This window comes from Cupressus sempervirens, chromosome 2, assembly GCF_028749045.1.
Source record: "Cupressus sempervirens isolate cs-2001-9-10 chromosome 2, ASM2874904v1, whole genome shotgun sequence".
NCBI classification, from domain to species: domain Eukaryota; kingdom Viridiplantae; phylum Streptophyta; class Pinopsida; order Cupressales; family Cupressaceae; genus Cupressus; species Cupressus sempervirens.
In genome coordinates, this window is record NC_143119.1 from 698355005 (window position 1) to 698379420 (window position 24416).

At 35.6% G+C, this 24416-nt stretch overlaps 1 pseudogene; it reads right to left on the reverse strand.

The window, feature by feature from the left end:
* Positions 1-186: 186 nt before the first annotated feature.
* On the reverse strand, positions 187-2127 carry LOC149575300 (thiol protease aleurain-like; annotated as a pseudogene).
* Between the last annotated feature and the right edge of the window lie 22289 nt (positions 2128-24416).

Consider the following 24416-nt stretch of genomic DNA (forward strand, 5'->3'; position numbering starts at 1 on the left):
CCATAACCATCAGTACGAGATCAATCATTTTCTTATTTCAAAAAGCACTCTATAGATAATTAAAAACCCATCACACAATCTAGTTCATATACAGCTTCACTAAATTATAATTGCTTGCAAACTAACAATAGTGTGCTCTATACGTACCATGGGTCCTTGAGCGCAGTGTGTACTTGTGTAGACCCCTCAATTGTAAAATGCAATTTCTTGAGTTCCTTGGATTGCCACACTAACAGGACAAATTACACCTACAGCCTATTTAAGTTCTTCTTCATCTCCCTGTAAACGAGCACAAATCCATTAATTGACTTATATCCTAATTTTGAGTTTTTAGATAAAACTGCATATGACTTTTTGGTATCAGTATTGTATTCTAAGACAACGATTCCAGAATATAAGTTTTGGTTGTAATTAAGATGATAATGGATAATTACCTCAGTAATGTTCACATAATCTGAAGCTTTGCACCAACACTTTTGACATCATATTTACAGAGGCCATCTTCAGCCGTGTAAGGATAAGCCTCTTCAGTATCTAGCCCACCATTGTATTTAATATACTCAAATGCTTGGGACAGAAAGCCACCATTGCAACCAAAGTTGTTGAAGTTTCCAACACAGTAAATTAACTATTGTTCAGACAGGTTCACGGACTTTCCTGTAGCCTGTTTATAGGCAACCTCAAGAGCTCCAGTGGTGCTGTAACATTAACATTTATATAAGAATAGATCAAATTTATTGCGATATTATTTTTTATTTTAAAAACAACCAAAATGAGGCTGACTTAAGAGATTGACAAACAGTTCGAAGTCAACCTTGTGATTAAACAACCCCTCTCTTAATCAAAAATTCAATTATTATAATATTGTTATAAGAATTGAACCTTATAAAATTTTGAGTCAACTTCATGGATCCATGTTTTATGAATAATAATTCATACAAACGCTTGCATCTAAGTAATATTAGGAGAAACACCTTAAAGGTTGCCCATTAAAGCTTGCCCATCCACCGGAGAGTTCAAATTATCCTCAGTCAGAAGTCTCTTCATGTATTCATAGAAAAATTATCCTTAATGGGTTTCATTAGAGGAAAAATTAGAAATGTAAAATTGTGCAAACCTGAATGTCCAGCAAGATCCACAGTGTCCTTGATTTTTCACTGGGCTTATTATGCCAGCTTCTCTCCAGTCTCTCTATAGTAAATCAGATATTGGATTTGGTCCTGTCACTCTAGTATTCCTAGTATTAATTTTGTACTTTCTAGCCCTCTAAATGTTACCTTTGCATTGTTCTCCTATGATATAATATTAATTAAATTTAAATGTGATTGAACGTCTTGGAATCCTTAAGGAATGTAATCTTTTATGTTTGCTTCTGTGTGATTGTATGTTGTTGCTTCCACTACTTTATGATTGATGTGTATGTTATTCTTTAAAAAAAAAAAGTTTGGCAAACTTAGTTAAAACTTTAGGTTAATTCTTTTGGACCCCTTGGCGGGGCGTTACAATATCTCTATTTACCTCCCAATCATTTTCCAATCCCTCTTTATCTCCTTCTATATATAGACATCTATCTTTCCCTTGAGCCCTCGCCTCTCTCTCTCACACACACACTCATTCAATCAATGTCTCCTTATCTCTTTCTATAATAGTCTTGTCTTGCATCTATCTATATTTTCTTATCAATCTCTCTATAAGCAAATGCATAGTTAATATAAAACTATCACTTCTACATTACAACCCTTGTATGCATAAACAACATATAGTCTACACATAAAACAAACAATACGCCAAAATCTTCTCTAATTGATCTTTGCCTATTGCACACAAAAATGCAATAGCTAGTTTCCTCTTTCCTATGGCAAAAAAATGCTAACGAAGTCTTACTTTGCTCTTGGCCCGATTGTCTACAATTTTACCTCCTGAACATTTCACTACTTTTATTCTTTTTCCTCTGTGGAGACATTCATAAAATTGCTTGCTTCTTTCTTATACGCTAATTGCTCAAAATCCAGAAGTAAATAATTTTTTCAATAAGCCAACCAACTTCAAATTAGGAAGTATCAAGATATTCTAGAGCACAGAAAGGGCTAAGAACCTCGCATTGGGTTCTAATTTTGCACCTGCCATCGGTCTAAATTTCTTATTCCTAGATGCAAATTCCTTAGGCCAAACGCCTGACCTACATATTGTCATTAGTATATTCTAGTATCCAATGCCTTGATCAACAGCCATCTTTATACAACTGTTGGATCTACCTTGCATCTAAAGTAGTACCCATGATCCGTAAGATGGCAACAGGAACAGATCATGATCAACCAAACAACGACGCAGTAGATAGTAAGATTTCCCAGGCTCCACCCACGGTAGAAAAGATGATTATTTTTAAGGAAAATAAAGCAAAATGACACTTCAAAACAATCTGGAAAAACCCTTAATATGTTTTGGAGCTTCAAATTCATCAACTTGGCATTATTTTCTTTATTCCGCAGCCTCACAACGAAGACTGGAGTACAAAATCAGCTTTCTAATGAGAAAATTGAAGATCTTTTCCCTCGGATTTGATTGGCATCTAATTTCGAGCTCAGTGATTCATTCGGCAGACCTGGTGGGCTGAATTTTAAATTCTCAACAGAACAATCATGCTATCAATTAGTGATTCCTCTGTTTGAAGGCCATTTATCCCTAAATGTTTACCCTCTCTGTTAATGCTAGTATGTTCTTTTGGCTGAGAGCCCATGTCCACAAGGAGAAATTTATGGGATCCACCTTCCCCAACGATATTAAGGGATATAAATCAGGCAATAGGTTACTGGAATCCAGTATTTGGAATGATGGAGTACGAAGAGAATGATTAGAGTAATTCATGGATGCTGGCTATAAAATAGGGCTATGCATTCATGAATCAGTATATAGTCCACCTGATTGCTTGAAAAATTTAGGGGAAGCAACTTCTAGAAGTAAAATGATCGATTATGAAGAGACGAGCACTGGCAAATAGTGGAACCCATGAAGACATGGATGCTTCTATGTGGTTTTAATTGAAAACACATGTATGGACTCTTCTTTATGTGAGTCCCCAATATATAATAGAGCAAAAAAGAGGAATTTGTTATTCTTCATCGAAGATCGTCCTAGTTAAGTGCACTTTTACCATTAGAAAAGTGTGCCCAAAGCAAATGAATTAGGAGGAGATGGAGTTATTGGAGTTCCTACTCCTATGCTTCTGCACCCAGTCATTCGAAAGTGACATCCCATCAAGCAACCATCCTCTTCACTCAGAATATCTACCGCCATAAACCCCTCTTTCATCGATCTTCTTAGTCCTCTACGCTTTTCTTTACACATCATCGTGTCTCCCAAACATGGGCAAAGAGTGTTGGAAAGTTCCTAGAAATAGCACAGCCTGGGAAGGGTTCCAGAATCATACCTTCATGGACACCCATGTGAGGGACAAAGAATCGCTTAAGAATTACAGGATGGGATTTGCATCTTTCACATATCTGACAGAGGAAATCATGCCTTATATTGAAAACCCTAATACAGATTTCATGGGGGAGCCGGTGGATATTAAGAAAGTTATGGCAATGGTAATTCATAGGCTTGCGCATGGAGATTCACCGAGAAAAATAGGGGAATTATATAATCTTGGGGCTTCTACAGTTATAAAGTACACCAAGATCATCACCAGAGTTTTGGCAAGCAGAAATAAATTATATTCAAAATACATTGTGATTCCTATAGAGGAAAGGATTCAGAGGTTGAGTAGCAATTTTGAATCTATTATTGGGATTCCCAACATATGCGGTGCTATTGGGGGAACTCATATCAAACTCCAGCTTAAGTTGAGAAATTCTTACAGGCCCACTGATTATTTGTCTACCCATGGGTTTTACAGTGTGCTTTTACAAGTTGTTTGTGATGCAGATAAGGTCTTTTGGGATGTGTGCTGCAATGCTCCTGGAAGATTGGATAATGCTACTCATTTCAGGGCTAGTAGTATTTGGAGCAAGCTCAGGGTAGGCGAGATCTTGCGGCAGCCAAAAATTCAAGTGTGAGGAGGGGTAATTTTAAGGCCTTTTGTTGTGGGAGATGGTTCCTTCCCTCTAAGTGCCTCTATGATTACTCCTTTTTACGAGACCAATCCTAACGCAATTTGAGAGAGTCACTTTGATGAGGATCTTCTCAGGGGCCAGGCAAAATTTGGTGACACCTTTTCTGTTTTAAAGAAGAGATGGAAGATACTTGAGAATTTGAATGTGGATGTGAAGTATGCTGCCCAGACTATACTTGCTTGCTGTGTTTTGCATAATTTTTGTTAGATCGCTGAAGAGCCAGAGGTCGAAGAATAGGTCGACAACTCACCCACTCAGGAATTTGTCATTTCATACGAAGGTGAGGATGAAAGGAATCTTCAGATGATAGGAAAGGAGAGGAGGAGAGCTCTTTTTCTTGAATGGCTTCATAGGAGGGCGAAGCTAAGTTGGAGAGAGCAGCAAGAAGGCCAAGATTGTTGTGATGATTCAAATTGCTGCGAAGGTTTGTAGAGGATAGGGATGGAACTGGGCTCTACTATTGTATGGGAAGGTTAGTATGATTATATGGAGCAATCTCTAAAAAATACACCTAGTGTATAAGGTTTGTGCGAGAGTAAAATTTTGGCTGCTCAGAGCAAGACATGATTATAGCAATATATGATATACTCTCTTTGTATTTAGTCCAAATGGTATGAAGTTATGGTGATTTATTCCTGTCCTTGTTCTTCTGAATTTGGATTCTGAACTATGAAAATCGTTGTCCTTTATCCTCCTCACACATATCTTGTAGGTAATTTAGGGACGGATGCTTCTCATTAGTTATGCTCTTCTTTTTTCTTTTAAATTATTGATGCTATATTCATGTTTCTGCGTAAGATTATGTGTGAGTTTATTAGCATCAACATTTTGGATCATACCCAATGATCCATCATCAGGATGAGAGAACTAAGAATATAAAGAAATTTTTATAATGGATCATTGAATATGATCTAAAATGTTTATACTAATATATTGATAGTTATTGATGAGGTTTTTACTTGTTAAGAATAGGAGTTTGAGTGTGTGCGCGTGGGTATGAAATTATGAACGTTTAAGAGATACACAGCTCAATGGTATCAATCCCCCCTGGCTACCCTATAAATCTAAACTAAGAGGAAAAGTTTTTGGAAGTTGGGTTTGCACTTTTACATGTGTTGGGTGTTTGGGAATGCATGATAGCTGATGGGAAGGTTTAGAATCTACAAAAAAATTGTCAAGAAGAGATAGTAAGGGTAGCCCGTCTGTGAGTTTTACGTGTACACTCATTTTTCTGAAAGCAGAGTAACTCAATCTATATAATATTTACAATGTTTTTTGTCGATTTGTTTGATGCTTGCATAAAATTCAAGTTATAGAAACACATAATTTTTGAATGTGGAAGATCCTTTGGAGATTGCAATGTAGATATGCTTGAATACCTGCCTCTGTTTCATCAGTGTGAGCAGATTTGAAGTCTATATCAATAAATTTCAAAATTATTATTTGGATAACCGAAATGCATTATCCAAGATCACTCGTAGGGAAAATGAAATTCAGCTGAATATATTGGCTGCTTATAGAATGTTTTGAAGTCACAGTCATGTAAAACTAGTCTTAATTGAATCCCTACAAACGCATTGTTAAGGAACATCTGTGCCTTGGTAAAAATTAAACTAATTTGGAGGCCCTATGGTACTCTGCTTCTCATATCTCCTGATTTAGGCACAACAGCAGAATACCTACTGGATCTTCCTCCTATATATATCCACTCTTATAACAACCATGATCTTTCCATTCCATAGTAATGCTTACATTGTTTGTGGATTTAACTGTGTGAAGATTTTGATATTAAATTTCTTGACACAATTAAATCCATAAACATTGTAAGAATATCTACTCTTATTTAGTATGTGTGAGGTGACAAGGGACAAGGGCATCCTGATTCAATCATTTTATAAGGTTAAAACTTAAAACCATACATTTCAAATCTGCTAATAATAGCTTTATTGTCCTTAAATAGTTATTTAAACTTATAACTATCTTCAGTTACTATGATTAAGAGTCAAGAGATTTACTATGGCAATTTATTGTAGAACTTAGAGAACTGTTATATGTCGTCGTAAAACATATGAACTTCCTAATTGGTCTCAAATACGATGAAAAGATAAAAAGTTGTTTTTTCTCAGTGTTGTGAAAAATAATTTAACATAAAAAAACTTAGATGCGACATCCTGTATGAAAGAACTTCCAAATGTTTTGTTCTCCTCCCAAGTACAGCAGACTTCGTGGTACACCACATCCAACAAAGGAGATAGTTTGTATGTATTTAGTTCTATAGGAACTTTTACCTCAAACTATCCATGGCCTAAATGAGATATAAAAATGGGTTCTTGTGGCTAGCTGCAAGGGATTCTTGAATGTGCAGGTTGATTCAAGTTTTGTTTACTCGTAATTTGGGGAAAAAAAGGTACCATATTTTTCATCTATATTCATGTAATTGAATGTCTCGTATGACTCCTATGACATTAACTGTATATACTCATTCACAATCCAACATAAGATAGAAAATGTAGAATGATGCAAGCAATTATAGAAAGTTGAAAAAATGCACAGATACCCTTAGGACAGTCTGGAGTCTCTATGGATCTCATTTGATCTGCCAACATTAAAGAACAAACATGTAGAAATGGATTCAACCACGGCTGAACGTGTCATCTGTGGCATAATGATAGATTTGTGCAAAGCCAGATCTGTAATCATGGTCAAACATGTTACCTGTATCACAGTGACTATGATAGGCATGATCCAACTTAAAATCTTGGTTGAATATGTCATGTAGGCCTCACAAATGGATTCATTCGTGGCAGAGCCTATCACAATCACCTTAGTAAATTTAAGAGAGCACCAAGGACAACTTCCCAGCACTTTATGCTTTTTTTCTGTCGATGTTTTTTATGTTGGCTTGAAGAATCATCATAAGTACAGGTTTGGGAGAAAGTTAAAACATCATGTAGGGTTTAGTTTGTTGGAAAAATGTTCAACACTTCTTTCAAAATTTGCAACAAGGGCCTAATTGCTTCTTGTGTACTATAAGTTGAGTGGTTGTATCAGACATTGATAGATCAATCTTTTGGTGCAACGGCAACCCCACTCTAACAAGTGGTATCGTAGCTCGGTCACAGGTTCAAATCCTCAGACTATCGGGTAATGCTAAGGGGAATTCTTAGACTATTGGGTAACGTTGAGGGGACATTATTGGAAAAATGTTCAGTGCTCCAATCAGGATTCGTGAACATTCTTTTGATGCAATGACAGCTTTAGGACATGTTATCTATGAAGGGTATAGAAAACTAAATGCAAAAGAAGCAAGATGATTTGTTGTAGATGGAAATAGTTTGGTGAGCTTCTAACCTAGAATTTTTACTACTCTATTTGTTGGACTTTCAATCGATTCTAGGTTTTACCAAGGCAAGCGTAGATTTTTTGTGTGTTTTCTTGTTGGTCTCGTTCACCATGTTTCCCATTCAATTCTTCATTTCCTGAATTGAATATGCAGTACAGAAAACTCAAGGAATGTTTGTGCATAAACCAATTACCTGAAATCTGCATATAATAAATTAAGAGCAGTCCTAGATTAGGTAGAGTCTCTATTTGTGACCTTGGACATTAACATAACCAGGTAGGTACAAATCAGTAATGCAGCCCTAGAGGGGGTGGGCCATTAAAACTTAGAAGAATTTAAAAAGCTTGTTAGCAAAATTTTCGAGAATTACTTGTCATAGCTTTATTCCTACCACTTACACTTATTGAATGCTAGATAGCTTTAAAATAGGTGTTTAAAATAGATAGGATATAGGCGTTAAGCTACTTTCTATAGGAGAACAATGCAAAGGTAACATTTTCTAACTCAATATTCCTAGTACTACTTCAATGGTAGCTAGAAATGATAACAGTTGGTTATGGCATAGGAGGTTGTGTCATGTTCAGTTTTAAAGTATTGTCAAAATAGGCAAGAAGAATTGTGTAAGGGGTTTACCCCCAATCACCAAACCTTACAATGTGATGTGTAAGAACTGTCAACTAGGAAAGTTGGCAAGTTTAAGTTTCTCAGGCAAGTCATTTACTTCTGAACATGCATTAGAGCTAGTGCATACCAACTTGTGTGGTCCCATGAGGATAAAGACTGCATCTAGAGGCAAATACTTTATGTTGTTTACTGATGATTTTTCTAGAATGATGTGGACTATTTATTTGAAAGAAAAGTCAGAAGCCTTTCACATGTTCAAAGTGTACAAGGAAAAGGCAGAAAGAGAGACTGATAGGGCATTGAAGTGCTTGAGGTCAGATGGGGGAGGTGAGTTCACCTCATAAGAATTCAAAAGAAACTGTGAAGAGTGCAGAATCGAAAGGCAAATGCCAGCCCCCAGAACACCACACAAGAATGGTGTCACTGAAAGAAGCAACATAACAATCATAGACTGTGCTAGAACACAAAAGAATCCAAAACAATGTTGCATAGATCTACTAGAGAGAGGTTGTAAGCACCACAGTGTAGACCTTAAACCACATACAAGTAAAGAAATGGACAAAGAAGACTCCATGTGAGCTATGGTTTGGTAACACACCATTTTTCAACTACTTCAATGTATTCAAAGCAAGTGTTATATCAAGAGGATTGAATACCAAAGAAAGTTTGAGCCTGAGAGATGAAGGTATCTTTTTGGGATGCTCTACCAACAAAAAAGCTTACAAGTGTCTAAGTCTTTGGACAAACAAATTTGTAGAATTTGCCAATGTCAAGGTGGATGAATTCTCCAAGAAGAATGAGGAAGACAAAAAAGGGAACTAAAATACTACAAATTTTTCGAGTAGATTCTACTTAGTGATACAATGAAAAGGGTACCGGTTGAGGTAGAATATGTACAAGAAGTTGTGTTAGTTCAAGAAGAAGAAGCTAGACCCGAAGAGCACAGAACAGAAGCACATGAAGGGGAACCAATGCTAGCTAAGTATGTAAGAAGACATCACTTAGTAGACCAAATTATTGGAGACAAGGATATTGGATTCTTAACTAGGAGAAAGACGAGAGAGACAATCTGTTTACTCTCACACATAGAGCCTAAAGCTACAAGAGAAGCACTGAATGATGTAGATTAGAGGAAGGCCATGAAAGAAGAAATTGACCAAATAATGGAAAATGACACATGGACCTTAGTGGCTGGACTAGTGGACAAAATTGACATTGACACAAAGTGGGTGTTTTGAAACAAAATGAATGAAGATGGAGAAGTGGTCAGAAACAAGGTCAAGCTTGTTTGTAAAGGATATGCATAAGGAGGTATAGACTATGGAGAAAATTTCACACCAGTGTCTAGCTTGGAATGTTTCAGGATACTGATCCTAGCATTTGTTGCAAACAAAAACTTCAAGGTATATGAGATGGATGTAAAGTGTGCATTCTTGAATGGAGTTTTGGAAAAGGAAATCTACATCGAGCAACCTGAGGGATTTGAGAAAGAACAAGGAAAGAACCAAGTGTGTAGATTGAGAAAATCCATGTATAGAATGAACTGGGCACCAAGAGCATAGTATGAGAGTTTATACTCATACATGATAAAGATTGGGTTTGTAAGAACCAATGATAACTGTAACCTATACATGAAGCAAGAGACATAAACAAGTCTACTGATTACAAAGATCTCTGTGAATGATTTCATTTTTGGCGGAGATGACAAACAAAGTGTTAACTTTGTTGAATCCATGAAGAAGAAATTTGAAATGTCTATGATCAGAGAATTCAAGTTCTTTATTAGACTTTATTAGAGAATTCAAGTTCTTTATTAGACTTTAAGTGTCCCAATTAAGTGTCCCAATTAAGCTAAAAATAAGAGCTTCTATTATCCTTTACCCCCTCCCATGTCCAAAATCCTATGGAAACTTTCTTTTCTAAAAGCCCCACCAAAGCTTCTTGTTACTAGTTGTTGTGAGTACTGATATTCTCAAATTGATGACATATTTTAAGTCATGTTACAAACTACATAAAATATTAGATGCATGATTCTTTGTTCAAATAGAAAGTGTCAATATTCTAAACAACATACCACTTTGTTAGTGGTTGTTGTAACATGAATAACATTAGCCCTCCATCTTGACAAATCCATTTTCTAAAACTCATAGCAGATGCATGTGCAAGATATCGATAACAAAAAAATGGCTATCAACTCCATGTCACTATGCTTTGAGAATAAATATTGAGAATAAATGTATAGTAAAATATGATATGGTGAGCTCAACTAGTAATTTTGTTTGGAAAATTTAAAAAGAATAATTAAAATCAAATAGACTGCAATTCTATGGTAAAATATGAGTCATATCTCTTTGCTTTTAGATTCAATTGGGTGCATTTTTTTCTCTTTACAACTCTCTTACTCATCCTAATTAAGTATCACAAGGTGTGATTCGAAATATTGATGTTCCAAAATCACACACAATTGAATCTAGAAACAAAAAGAAACTGATAATAATTGAAATTTAAAATCAATAAATAATATGCCTTGGTAAGAAGGAAGATGTAAATACAACATAAATAATTTTTCCTATTTTGCACACGTGTCTCCTACTTATACTACTTTGAATCAACCTCAATAGTAGGGAGTTGGATCAACCTAAACAGTAGGAATTGGAAAAATTGTTTGATGTTGATCAATTTGTCCTTGGTTCAATGGCTTGAGCTAGACATCTATCTACTGCTCATCGAACCAACTAGATTCTTGCACAAGAGGCTCATGGAAACATCCAATACTCTGCTGGGGTAAGACATCATAAGAAATCCTCACAGGGGTGGGAGGAAACATAGTGAAAGTGCAGATAGCCTAGGGTTTTTCTGGTAAACCGCCAATTACAAATTACCTCCCACCCACCTAACATTTCGAGTCTTTGTCTCAAGAATCTATGATTAAAACATAACAACAATCACAAGAAAAGAAACCCAACTCCTGTTTAATTGAGTGTGTGATACAGCTAATTTAAATAATATATGCATAAGGGCATATACATTTTGTTTATTTAGAAGAAGGTTTAGTAAAAATAATATCTTTGTTAGTATTAGGGCACACACATTAGAAAACAAAAAATGAATTCCCATGATCCATGATATTCTTAGATCTACAAAACCTATATGAATATTGTGCTATTCCTTGACATCAAACACCACCTACAAATTTCCAAAGTAGGTTCTTTAGAGGCCAACATTAGGGTCTCTAAGCACATAAATAATTATAAATTTAAGAGAAAACCAAATTTACAATGCCTACTAGGGATTCTCTATTCTTAGGCAAAATATCAAGATCTGGAGACCTACATATTTCCAACACGGGGTCCTTAGAGGCCAGCATTAGGGTCTCTTAGCACACAGATTTGAATGATAAAATAATTATCAATTTAAGAAAAAATCAATTTATAGTACCTAATAGGGATTCCATGTTCTTAGGCAAAATATCCAGATCTGGAGACCTCCATATTTCCAATGCATGGTCCTTAGAGGGCAACATTAGGGTCTCTTAGCACACAAATCTAAATGAAAAAATAATTATCAATAGGGATTCTGTGTTCTTAGGAAAAATATCCAGATCTAGAGACCTCTATATTTCCAACGCAGGGTCTTTAGATGCCAACATAAGGGTCTCTTAGCACACAGATCTAAATGATAAAATAATTATCAATTTAAAAAAAAAATCAAATTTACAGTGTCTAACAGGGATTGTCTGTTCTTAGGCAAAAAAATCCAGATCTGGAGGCCTACATATTTCCAATGCAGGGTCCTTAGAGGCCAAAATTAGGATCTCTTAGCGCACAAGTCTGAATGGTAAAATAATTATCAATTTATGAAAAAATCAAATTTACAGTGCCTAACAGGAATTCTGTGATCCGGTGATCTTAGGCAAAATATCCAGATCTGGAGGCTCTAATGGCAACTGGGGAAGTACAAACCAAACATGTTGTAGGGACCAAGTGTTCTGAACAGGGCAGGGTGAAAATGACGCTTCCATAGATAAGCAAATAACAGACTTGTCCCAGACAAAAAGAAAGGCTTTTTAAAAGCTTATTTGCATATCTAAATTAAGGAAGAAAAAATCTGGGGGTATAGAATTCAAAACTACTTACAGTGGATCCGCTTGTGAATGTTAGAACCAAGATGATTTTATCCCAAAAGAGATACCTCCGCAAGAATTCTCTTTCTCCTGACGTTTTCCCCCAACCCACCATTGTTCCCCAAATCCATCTTCAAAAAATTAGGTTGAGTTAACAAATTTATTATTCTGTGCTGAAGCGATGAAATTAGGATTATCAACTTTGGTTTTATCCACTTTCCGCCCTACAATATCACCCTTCTTACTCCGACCAAATCTAGATCTCCACCATGGTTACGATTTGAAAACCCCCCTGGATTTTTAAAAACCCCTAAACTAAGATGTACGAAAAATGCGTGAACAGCCGAAAGCGGAGCCTTATCTATCCATAGGCCTTTTCAAAACCCAAATTTCCATGTAGCAAAGAAATCATCAAACTCTGCAACATCCAATCTATCCGCACACCTTTCATGACTGGCTTCTACACATTTTTTTCTGCCGTGTATCTTTCTGGGCGGGATGAAATTAGTTTGCCTCTCCAACTTTCTTTCATCTTTCGATGAAATAAATTTCCCGCTCAGACTTAGCGTTATGTGAGACAAAAAATAATAATTTAAAATTAAAACATAAATTAAAAAGAAAATGAAGGCAAAGTTAAAGACGATAATAATTTTTTGTCTTTAAAAAACGTCTTAAAACGATTCACTTTGTAGTAGTGACAGCGAAATGAACTAACTATGTCGTGTGAATGTCGTGCTCTTCCATCTTTGTGTATCAAGATATTGAGATAAGCTTGTGATATCTTGTGGGTTCTTCCTGCTGAAATACTCGATCAAACCGCCACGGTCATCCACAGCCCTTCAAGCTCGGGTTACTTTTATGATACTTGGCACTTTTCTTTTATGTTGAATGTGCTTGGTATTGTGAAAAATCAAACTATTGCAGTCACTGATTATTAATCTCCTATCACAAATGATTATTAAACTGCTGAAAACAAACTCCCAGCTAATATCGAAAAATAACACAACTGCAACTTCACTTAAAATACGGAAAGAAATGCGCAACAGAATCAACACAATATTTTCGGACAAATTGTCCCTGGAAAAACCCCTAAGGGAAAACCAGTTCTACAGATGAGAAATTATATTAAACTTCAGCAAATCAAGAGATACAAAATTCCTTGCCTCACACTGGCAGAACTCCGACAACCTCCTAATTTCTCCTGCTGATATTTCTCACTGCTATCCCTGCGCTAACACTGCGCCCTTGCTAACACTGCAAGACTGTTTGCTAACACTGCAAACTCCTTCTGCAAAACGCTTCTTCCTTGTGCCCTTGCTAACACTGCAAGACTGTTTGCTAACACTGCAAACTGCTTCACAAAAGCTTCTTCACATCCAAAGCTTCCTGCAAGACTGTTTGCTAACACTGCAAACTGCTTCTCCAAAGCTTCCTTGCTAGCACTGCAAGACTGTTTGCTAACACTGCAAACTGCTTCTCCAAAAGCTTCCTTGCTAACCCTGCAAAGCTTCCTTGCTAACCCTGCAAGACTGTTTGCTAACACTACAAACTGCTTCTCCAAAAGCTTCCTTGCTAATACTGCAAGACTGTTTGCTAACACTGCAAACTGCTTCTCCAAAAGCTTCCTGCCTTTCTGTGCCCTTGCTAACACTGCAAGACTGCTTCACCAAAGCTTCTCTCTTGTGCCCTTCCTAACACTGCAAGACTGTTTGCTAACACTGCAAACAGCTTCACCAAAGCTTCCTGCCTTACTCTCCAAATGCCCCCTAGACCCCTTTTTATACTACTCTCGTTGGTAAACCAACAACCGAGATTAAATCAAACCAACGGCTAAGATTAAGACAACTCAACAGCCAATAATAGAATTGGTTGCAAGGTGTCCAAAAGGGAATCTCTAAAATTAGTAAATAATAACCATTTACTACTTTTTGGCAAGTGGACAAACAGCTGTCCAAACCACCCATAAATACAACCGCTATTCATAGATAAGGACGAACAGCTGTCCAAGCTACCCATAAATAGTGCTGCTATTTCCGGGTCAGAAATAACAGCTGTCCAACTAACAATAATTAACAGGTATATCGATATACAAACAGCTAAACCACATCATGTACACCTGAGTACCCGAATTTGCACTTCATTCATCGAGCGCTATGTTCTCAACCCGATTAACATATGGCCAATGTCTTATCGTAGGCATTCTGTCAAAACATATGTCTATTTCTTCCACAATTGGTGTAATCACTCTTTGTAGATTGACACTTAAACATATATTCTGTCATACATCCATTGCTATCGGCTTTCTCAAGACATATTTGAAGCCGCCTGGTGTACCTTTATAAAAAGCATGTGTTGAGAGCTCAAAACAGGGACAAACCCCAAACTTTGTTGAATAATTTGTTTTCAACAAATGCGCTTCTTATGTATCCTTACATACTTGATGCTCCCTATTGAGGAATTTTATGTATGCAGCCAAGAGTTTGAATTATTTCAAAACCCATTTAGAGTTTCACGCTTGTGATTACACACTTTACACATGAACACTTTACGATATTTTCATAAGAAGGAGAAATTTGACTTCAACACTATTTGCAAATCTTGACACCCACATATAGACCATAGCTCTCATTCTAATTCAAAATATTTCTCATTGTTGGTGAAAGTTTTAAAATTGAATGGGTTCACTAATTTTGATGCCAAAGTTTAGCCCATTATTGTGATCTAGTTATTTATTGTGTTGATTGAAAATTTAACTGCATTTTTAGCTTCAATCTTGAAACTAACTCTGAATTTAGTTTTGAGCTTTGGGATGTCGATCTTTTGAATCTGCATTCTAGAATTTGACAATCTGGAGCTTGAAACTCGAACTTGCTTATGAAAACTTGAACCACCTTGAAGCAATTTGAACTTCTTGAATCTCTAAACCACTTAAATATTGCACTGAAGATTCTGACTATAACCTTGCATTTCTGATGACTATTCTCTGAACACATTTGTTATGCCACATCGAACCAACAAGCCTATAGAATCATTTGAACCCATTCCAAAAAACTCAACCAATTCAAACTGCTTTGAACCAATTCGAACCACTTTGAACCAAGTTTGAAGTACTTTAGAGAAGTTCAAAACCTGAAATTGAAAGTTTAAAACCTGGGTCCATATGTGTACTAACAACTCACCTACCGTGCAAATTGATGTTGTTTGTTATGCCAAGTCTTGTCAAAAATGTCAGCTTCATGGCAACTTAATTCGTGCTTCTGGACGTGGGTTGATTCCTTCTGTGACATATTGGCCATTTCAACAATGGGCCTTTGTTTTGGTAGGCAAAATTTACCCAAGTTCATCTAGTGGTCACAAGTTTATCATTACAGCAATAGAGCATTTCACCAAATGGGTTGAGGTTGTGCCATTATCTGTTGCAATAGGCAAACATGTTGCCCTATTTATATTGAACCACATCATTTGTCATTATGGTATCTCTTCCTCCATTGTTACTGATAATGGAGGACAATTAAAAAATAAGGATCTCAAACAGTTATGCACGAAATTTCAAATCAAACAACATTGGTCCTCTATCTACTACCCTCAAGGGAATGACCAAGCTAAGGCCTCCAACAAAACATTGCTGAAATTATTACACTTCACAGCTCACAACTTTGGGAAAGATTGGCACCTACAAATAAATCTAGCACTTTGGGCCTACAGAACTACCATTTGTACTCCTATAGGGGCCACACTAGTCTATAGCTTGGAGGTCGTCCTCCCATTAGAAGTCGAGATCCCCTCCTTATGAGTCTCCATACATGGGTTGATAACTGATGAAGACCATAGAGCTATGCGAGTACAGGAATTAGAGACTCTTGATGAACATCGTAAGATTTCCTTTGATCACATGAGGGCTTATCAAAAGTGCATGTCTACTCAATATAACAAGAAAGTTCACCCACATGGGTTTTAAGTCGGTGAACTTGTGCTTAAAGAGAATCCCAAAAATCAACAACATAGAGAGTAGAAGGGAAAGTTTGAACCTATCTGGTTAGGCCCATACATTATCACAATAGTATTTGGGTTTGGTGCTTATCAACTATCTACTCCTGGAGGCGAAGAACTTGCAGAGCCTATCAATGTCCTACATTTGAAAAAGTTCTATGCTTAGAGGCTCACTTCTCAGCTATCTTGTGCATATCTATGATCTTGAAAAAATTCTAAAAATCAGAAAATGTCCTAAACAAATTATCATCGTAGTGAAAACCTAGCCATAGGCACTTTGATGTATCACCAAAAAAATCAAAAATACAAAAATATAAAAAATTTGAAAAAAGTCTTGAAAAAATCTGTCAAGTGGTGAAAACCTAGAAACAGATGTTACTTGAGACCCTTGCACCTATGTCTATCAGTCTCAATCATCCATTTCGCTACACATTTCCTAGCTTGGGATTGTTTCTTGTCCTCGTCTTGAGGGCACTGCTACTTAGCCTATTAAGGCTTCCTTGTGAATTAGGGTTTCTTTAGCAACTCACAAAATAATTTTTCTCAACACTACCCCCAACATGACATCAAATGTTTCTCAACACTTTTCTGATAAGTTTGCCTATGGTATCTGATGTCGCGATATTTCTCACTATCAGAATCAAGTCTTGAAGAAATGGCTAAGTGACTTACACACACACACTTAAACATTTGAATGACTGAGCTATGATAAACTTTATCTTCTTTGTGTGATGTCTATGTTGATTTATTTTCTATATGTTCGCTCCCTAATAGTCTTTCAAGGATGTCATTGACTAGAAGACTAGGGGCATGGGGCATATTTTCTTAATTTCTACTTGAGGGTATACTTCATTTTTCTAAAGGTGTTTTTGAGTATTCAGGCTTATTTGACACTTTGACTCACAAACGTATCATCCTTGACTATTTTCACAAGACTACACTTGAGGGTTATCCTAATGCTTATGCCTTAATACAGGTGTAATCTGGCTATACTAAACTTAGGGAATCTAATCACGTAGTCATCTTGACTTATATGTCTATGATTCTTAGATTGGATTTCCACATACCTATCTGATATTGATCATATTCATATCCTCATAATTATACTAGTGATGGTTGTATGATCTCATGATGTCCCTAGTAAATGCTTAATGATGAAATAAGAGTCTAAATGTTATGTGTTTCTTGCTGGTAAACCACTTTGCATTTTAGCTTGCATTATAGGTTCATTCTCTAGTCTAGTCTTTCATTCATGCATATGGGGAGAGCTCTCTCTTCATCCTTTTTTACAGACATATCAGCTAACAACTTTCACATCTTTCTTTTCTTTCTTTATCATGTCTTTTCATCTTCTTGATCTTCCGCTTCGTCTCTTTGCTATCCTATCATCAAATCTATATAACCTTTTGACCCCTAGCTAATTTTGACATCCTTGATCCATTTTCAGGATTGAAATCAAAATCTAAGTTCATCTTGATAGTCAAAATTTTATTTTAAAATTCTACCTTCTTCTAAGCAGTTAGCCGATCCTCTTTGGTCTAATCTTTGAATCATTGTTGGAGCATCTTCATTTCTTCATGTCTTCATCACTTTTTTGATTCATATCTACTCAAATTCACTTTTCATGTCCAAAATCATCTTTCTACTCGATTTGAACTAATTTTTATGTTGTATCCTTCGTGCACAACTCTAATCAAACTGGGGCATTCGGTCTTTCCTTAATAGTCACTCTTTGGTTCTAATCATCTATCTGTCATCTTGGACATTGCTATATCCTGATTTACTCATTCCTGCATCCCTTTATCTCATTTTTATTTTGATCCCAAGGGGCCAGGAAATATTCTATCATCACTTACTATAGCTATCTATTTCTTAGGAGCATTTGTTTGATATTTTCACTTGCTCTTGATATATCTACTTTTATAGGTGTTATCGTTCTTGTTGAATTCTAACATCATCTTTCTCCTAACGCTTAGTACTACTACTATCAAGCTGTACATTCAAGATGTGCTATCTCTTTCTGCATTTTGTTCTTCAGAATCAGATATCTATATCTATCGCTACCTACTTGGCTTCTATTTTCTTTGATGCAATGTGTTCCTAGATCAATCACACATTAATCAATAAGGGGCAAATGTAATCACCTAAAAATGGTCATCTAGACTATTAGCCCCCTTCTCAGCATTTTGGTTAATTTAATTAATCACTTACCTAGACCAAATCGCTAATAATCAATTAATTTGATTATAACCTATAGTTTGACTGTGTATATTAAGTTCATTATTTGAATTAAATAAAAGACCCTATTCTTCTAACCCACTTAAAGTGCACACATAAAGTCCTTTTCTAATTTTCAAATTAAAAGAAAAGGCTTTGTGACTTTTGTCTTATATGACAAAATTTATATTCTATTGGTTGACTTGTGTGTGCACATGGATCACTCCTTTTTTCGAATTCCATCGTTGATCATCCACCAAATCCATCTTTATCTCTACCATTCGTATGACTTTAAAAGGGGGAGAGCTTTCCCCCTCAAAGGATACATCCTCATTTGAATATTGTTATGCTACAAGTTTTCTAACAAGTCTCCTTGGAGCTTTGTGGAGAACTTCTCATTCCTTGTCTCATTCTCTCATCACCATTGCATACTAGTTTAGAAGCATCTTGCATGGTAGTTTAGTTCTTTTTGTAATAATCTAAGATCACATAACATAACTAGTTTGGATTGTAATACTTTCTGTTAGATTGTGGTGACTGATCAGGAAAGTACTGTACATACTTCATAAATAGTGGGGTTTGAGGCATCGCCCCGAAAAAAAAAAAATTTGGGCAGTAGCCGACATGGTAGCCGACATATTATGGCCGACATATGGCCGACATGTTATAACCCTAAAGCGGTTTAATACTTGTATAAAAGGGCATAGGGTTGGGTATTTTTTAATAATGTTGTGATACGAAATTGGTTCTTGCGGCGGTATTGAGCTGTAAGGGATTACGGATTGTAATCAGGTTGTAATCACTGGATTGTAATAAGATCGGACTTGCTGTTTGGTGGACGTAGCCTAGGGATTGGGTGAACCACGTTAAATCTTGGTGCCTTGTGTTCATTTTTGTGTGTTCTATTATTTTCTGTTATTGGTTATATTTGCATGTAGTTTTTATTTCTGTCTGTGGTTTATCCTAACACTTTCATTCTTGTTAACAGAGCTGCATTTTGTATATTCATTCTAGCTTAGTCTCCATTTGTATTACATTTTTGAGAGTTCTCATTGCAGACACTTGCATTCTTGCTCTTGTCTCAAAGAATGTCATGTTGCATGGTTTACTAGCAAGAATTGTATCTCTAAAGCTCAGCTGAGAGCCTTCATACTTGAATCATTCCTTCTTGCACTCTGTGGATAGGGAGCTCTAAGATGGCATCCAAGCATTCCTAACTCATGGAATCGTTTGGAGAGAAGGGTTTAAAGTATGACACCTTTTGAGTGTACAATAATAAATTCGCATGGCCTGAAAAAGAAAGATTTTTGAAATTTGAGAAGAAAGGTTTTTTAATGATTTTCCTATGTGTGTTCTCATATGCCAGACAGATAAAAGGTTCAAATTTTAAATGGTTAGTGTATATTGGGAATGATGGAAAAGACTGGGAGGAAGATATAGGCATTCAACACGTGACATTAATTTCTACTAAGGACGGTACTTTAATTACTAATAATAATGGCCATTATTTTTGCCTAAGGGATTTTTGGCTTAAGTGTGAAGTCATTCTTAGCAAGTGTTTCTAGGTTCCGAAGGAGAAGAGAGGTTTAGGGAAATTTGCAAAGATGGGTGGCGACCTTATGCGTATTGATCCGTCCATGATTGAGGAGAATGCGAGGAAGCTACTGGTGTGGTATATGCTAACGGAAGGCAATTTTGTTCCATTTATGGAGGCATGTAATAGGCATGATGAGAATTATTCCATGCAATTTGTTAATTCCTAGGAGGACCACAAAGTTATGATAAATGACATTTCATTCCATATCTCTAAGGAAGTCATTTCTCTGGTGACGGGCTTGGCCATGAAGGGTAGGAAGTGGCAAAAGGTGACAAGGGTGGCCAATGAAGTGAGTGTGCAATGCTTCTTCTTGGATGGGTTGGAACCTATTCAACACAAAGGTGGTTTTATGCAGGAGAAGCTCCTTGAGCCATGAAATAAGGTCTATTTGATGTTGATGAAGTACCTAACTTTGGAAGGAAGGTATGGTGTCTGTTATTACTACCACTTTCCTCTCCTAAATAATTTTTGCCACAATGATTTGATTTCCATTTCATTCTTTCTATTACATGATTTAGAGGACATGGTTACTCATGTAACAGAAAAAATGAGAAAGGGTGTTAATTTTACCATTTTATATCAAGGGTTAATGTTCTAGTTGTATCAGTTCCACCTTGCCTTGGTCCCCCCTAGGATAGTGGAGATTGATATTCTGGCCCATCCCAACCCTTGACCCCAACTAGTTCCCCTTAGGATCACGGGTCCCAGAGACCCTACCCCACAACCTTTTCCTAGCGGGTCCTCTATGGATTTGAAGCCCAACCCTTTGGGGAAAAAAAGAGATAGGACAAAGGGAAAGAGAAGGAACCAGAGGAGTCGGAGGAGGAGGGGAGAGGGAATAGGAGGAGATTGGGAAGGTTAGCTAAGTCTAATGCTAAGAGGAAACTTAAAGCAGGGGCCTCTTAAGAGGAAGAAATAGATTCTGAAGACACGGGACATCCCAAACAGAGGATGAAAGAGAAGGAATCAAATTTTGGAGAGGGGAGAATGGAGGAGGAGGAGGAAGAGGAGGTCTTGGACTCTTCTTGATCTGGCTCAAGTGAGGGGCTGAAGGAGAGAACGAAGGTGTCACATGTTTAGGCAACCATTGGGTTGGGGTGTGTGAACCTAATGAGGGACCATTTCTCTGATACGGAGGATAGAGTGCCCTCCCCCATAACAATTTCCTTCATTGTTAAGGCTTTTTTCAAGAATAATGCTAACCCCCCAATTGTGTAGGAAGTTGCTATGATGTAGGTAGATGGTTTTCCTGGCAATATGTAGGAGATCAATGTGGAGATCACAAAGAAGGCTGCCAATGAGGTGTGGGAAAGAATTGATGTGCTAGAGGATAGAATGCGCCTATTGACAAAGTTCACTGTCAAAGTGACACATGTAGCTACCACCGCACTGAACCTACTTAAGGACATGGAGGGAGACCTACCAAAGGAGGATACAAAAATGTTCTTTGACTTCCTTGCAAAAGATTGGGCAAACATCCGCCTGGGGAGGAAGGAGGCTAAGAAGCTTGAATGGTTATCTCTTTTTTGTTTCTATGTTGTTAATCTGCTGGTTGTTGGACTTGAAGAGGTTTAAGGTTGTGATGCCTTTATTTATATATTTTTGTACTTTACTAGTTTTTATACAAGTAGTATGTATGTTAGGCTTGCTGATACTATTTTAATTATGGTTTTGAACCTTTCTTTTTTATTCTTAAGTGGTAGGGGGTAGTTTTGGTTAATGGTTATCTGTTGGTTATTGACTAGTTTGTTTGTTTAAAGGGCTAGCCCCCTACTTTTGGCTACTTTTAATTCAAAAACATTGAATGAATTGATTCATTGCATGGGTTACTCCAAAAATGGTGGTGCCCATCATGATTTATCAAATAATTTTGTACAGTTTCGACCTTTACATTAAAAAAATGTGTTAAAAATACCGAGTGAAGACGTTGAGTGCAATTCAAAAAATATATCGAGAGAAGTGACATGCTAACAGAACAAAGGAAATCAATAAAGAATCAAACTCGATTTCGCCCATGTTGTTTTAGATGTGCTACTTGTTGTTTTTGCCCAAGTTAACAAGTGAGGAAAAAAAGATTGTATTCAATCAAAAGTCATCATATGTCAAATTGTCAATCAATCATATATTTTGTTATTCTACAAAGGTTGAAAAATATGTCTTCATTTATCAAAAGTGTATATCGCAAGACAGTACTTTAAATTTAGTAATAATAATATTAAAAAATCAAAAATATTAATATATTCTTATTTTAATTTAATTGCTAAATATAGAAATATGTCTTATTAGTATTTTCTAGTAGGCTAAGTACTATTGTGACACATTTTGAATTTTAGGATTTAACTAGTGATTAAATTTTTTTAGTTTGTAACAACTCAGTTTTGACTTTTTTAACTTTACAATTTTTATAAAATATTTCTCTAAGATTTGATTGGGTGAATTCATTTAACTCTTATATTGGTGGGGTTTGATGGATTGTATAGTTGATTTTTTTAAAGATGAATGTCATTCATTTTCAATAAAAAATTTAACGTAAGTGAGTTGGTTTATATTTTTATATTTTAATATCACATTTTTTTATAATATAATTTTTGTCATTCAATTAAAAATACTAAAATAAATATTTTTTATATTATATAATCATTTAAGAAATATTATTATTATAATGATATTATAATTTATTTATAATATAATAGTATCACATGGTATATATGCAATAAAACATATATATCAATAATTATATTAATAAATAAAATTATAATTATAATTATAATTAATATCATTATAGAAAAATATAAATATATAATATTTTATTTATTAAAATATTTTATAAACCATAGTAAATTTATTAATTTAAAACTATATTTATATAAAAACTAAAGCCAAATACTAAGCCACTATGTGCACTTATTCGAGATACTTATCATGTCTGTGTAGAATTCCAACTAAAGTCTTTGCTCTTTTTAATGTGTTAAAAAAAATACTATGATTGAAAACAGTTTATGACATAGTTCATTGGCTGATAGGCTAATATCTAATTTTTAAGGGGAAACCTTACAAGTTCCACTCATGTAATGTCTCTTGGTGCAATAAATATATATGAATGTAAAAATTTAAGAAAGATTCTATTATGAAAAGAAATATAAATAAAGCCACTCAATAGAGTGACACGTGGCATTCACTCACAGTTGGTCCATATTCTAATTTTAACCTACCCTTAAACATCACACTAAGAAAGAATTGAAGTTTGTACAAGAGATCAGAGTGCATCGTTTTGGTTGTAATGCTAATCTGAAACATAAAAAGACTACAGAAATAGTTTTCATTACAAAACATCTGATATAGCTAAGAGAAATAATTTTAATGGAGGCTAAGGCCATGATGATAAGGACCTTGAGAGCTGCTGCTCTTGAGTGTCCAAGTACTTGCTCTAGGAGGCCCTAAAAACTCATGACTGAAAAATGATCTTCTACTGGCATTCATTTATTTATTTTTGCATTATTTTTGCTTCTACAAATTTGAAGGTTTTTCATATTCATACGGATATGTTGTCCAATTTGGTCATATTTTCCCCAATTTCTAATTTTTAGCTCTCTAGATTGATAGGAACTTATATTTTTTGAATGTTCTTGGTTTCATCATTTTTTGTTTATTAATCTCTAAATTGACCGGGGCATGTATTATGTGGTTATTCTTTTTACACTGGTTGCAATTCCCTTGTGCCTTTTTATTGAAATTTTGCAATCTAAGTTCAATGCAAGAATGTGGATAAGATTCAATGGGATACACTAGTTCTACCTGAGAGTTTTAATGATATATGAAAGTCTCCATTGATGGGGATTACAAAATTTAATCTCAACATAAGAAGCTGATTGAGTAGTTATATGTAGAAACTTGAGGTGTTTTGTAAATTAGAAATTGGTTTGGGGTTAGATAGATTATCCCATGTACAACATAAGAAACAAGGAAAATAAGCTGCGTGGAATATAAGTTGAGATTCACACTATAAACATCCACCAAATTCTAGGAGCACAATACAGAGTTTAAGAGATTCACTGTAGCTACTTGCAACATGTCCTTTACACACATAGTCACTCTACAATGATACCTCATCTGTGGGGTAAAGTACCATTGCATGTGCTACAGTGAAATGAAAGCTATGAATTATTGATGATCGTTTCAATTAAAGAAAATCGTAAAACCTTAAAATGTTGGAGATAAATTCACAGCCAAAACTCATTATAATAGCCAAAATAAATGTATAACCATTGCCAAACAAAAATTGACAAATAATATAATACAAAACTTATTCTTCAGCGGTAGACTAGAAAATAGTGATCTATGGATGAAAATGAAGATCACAAATATTGAAGTTTCTTAATGGATAAAATAAAAAGTTCGAAAAGAAATAGC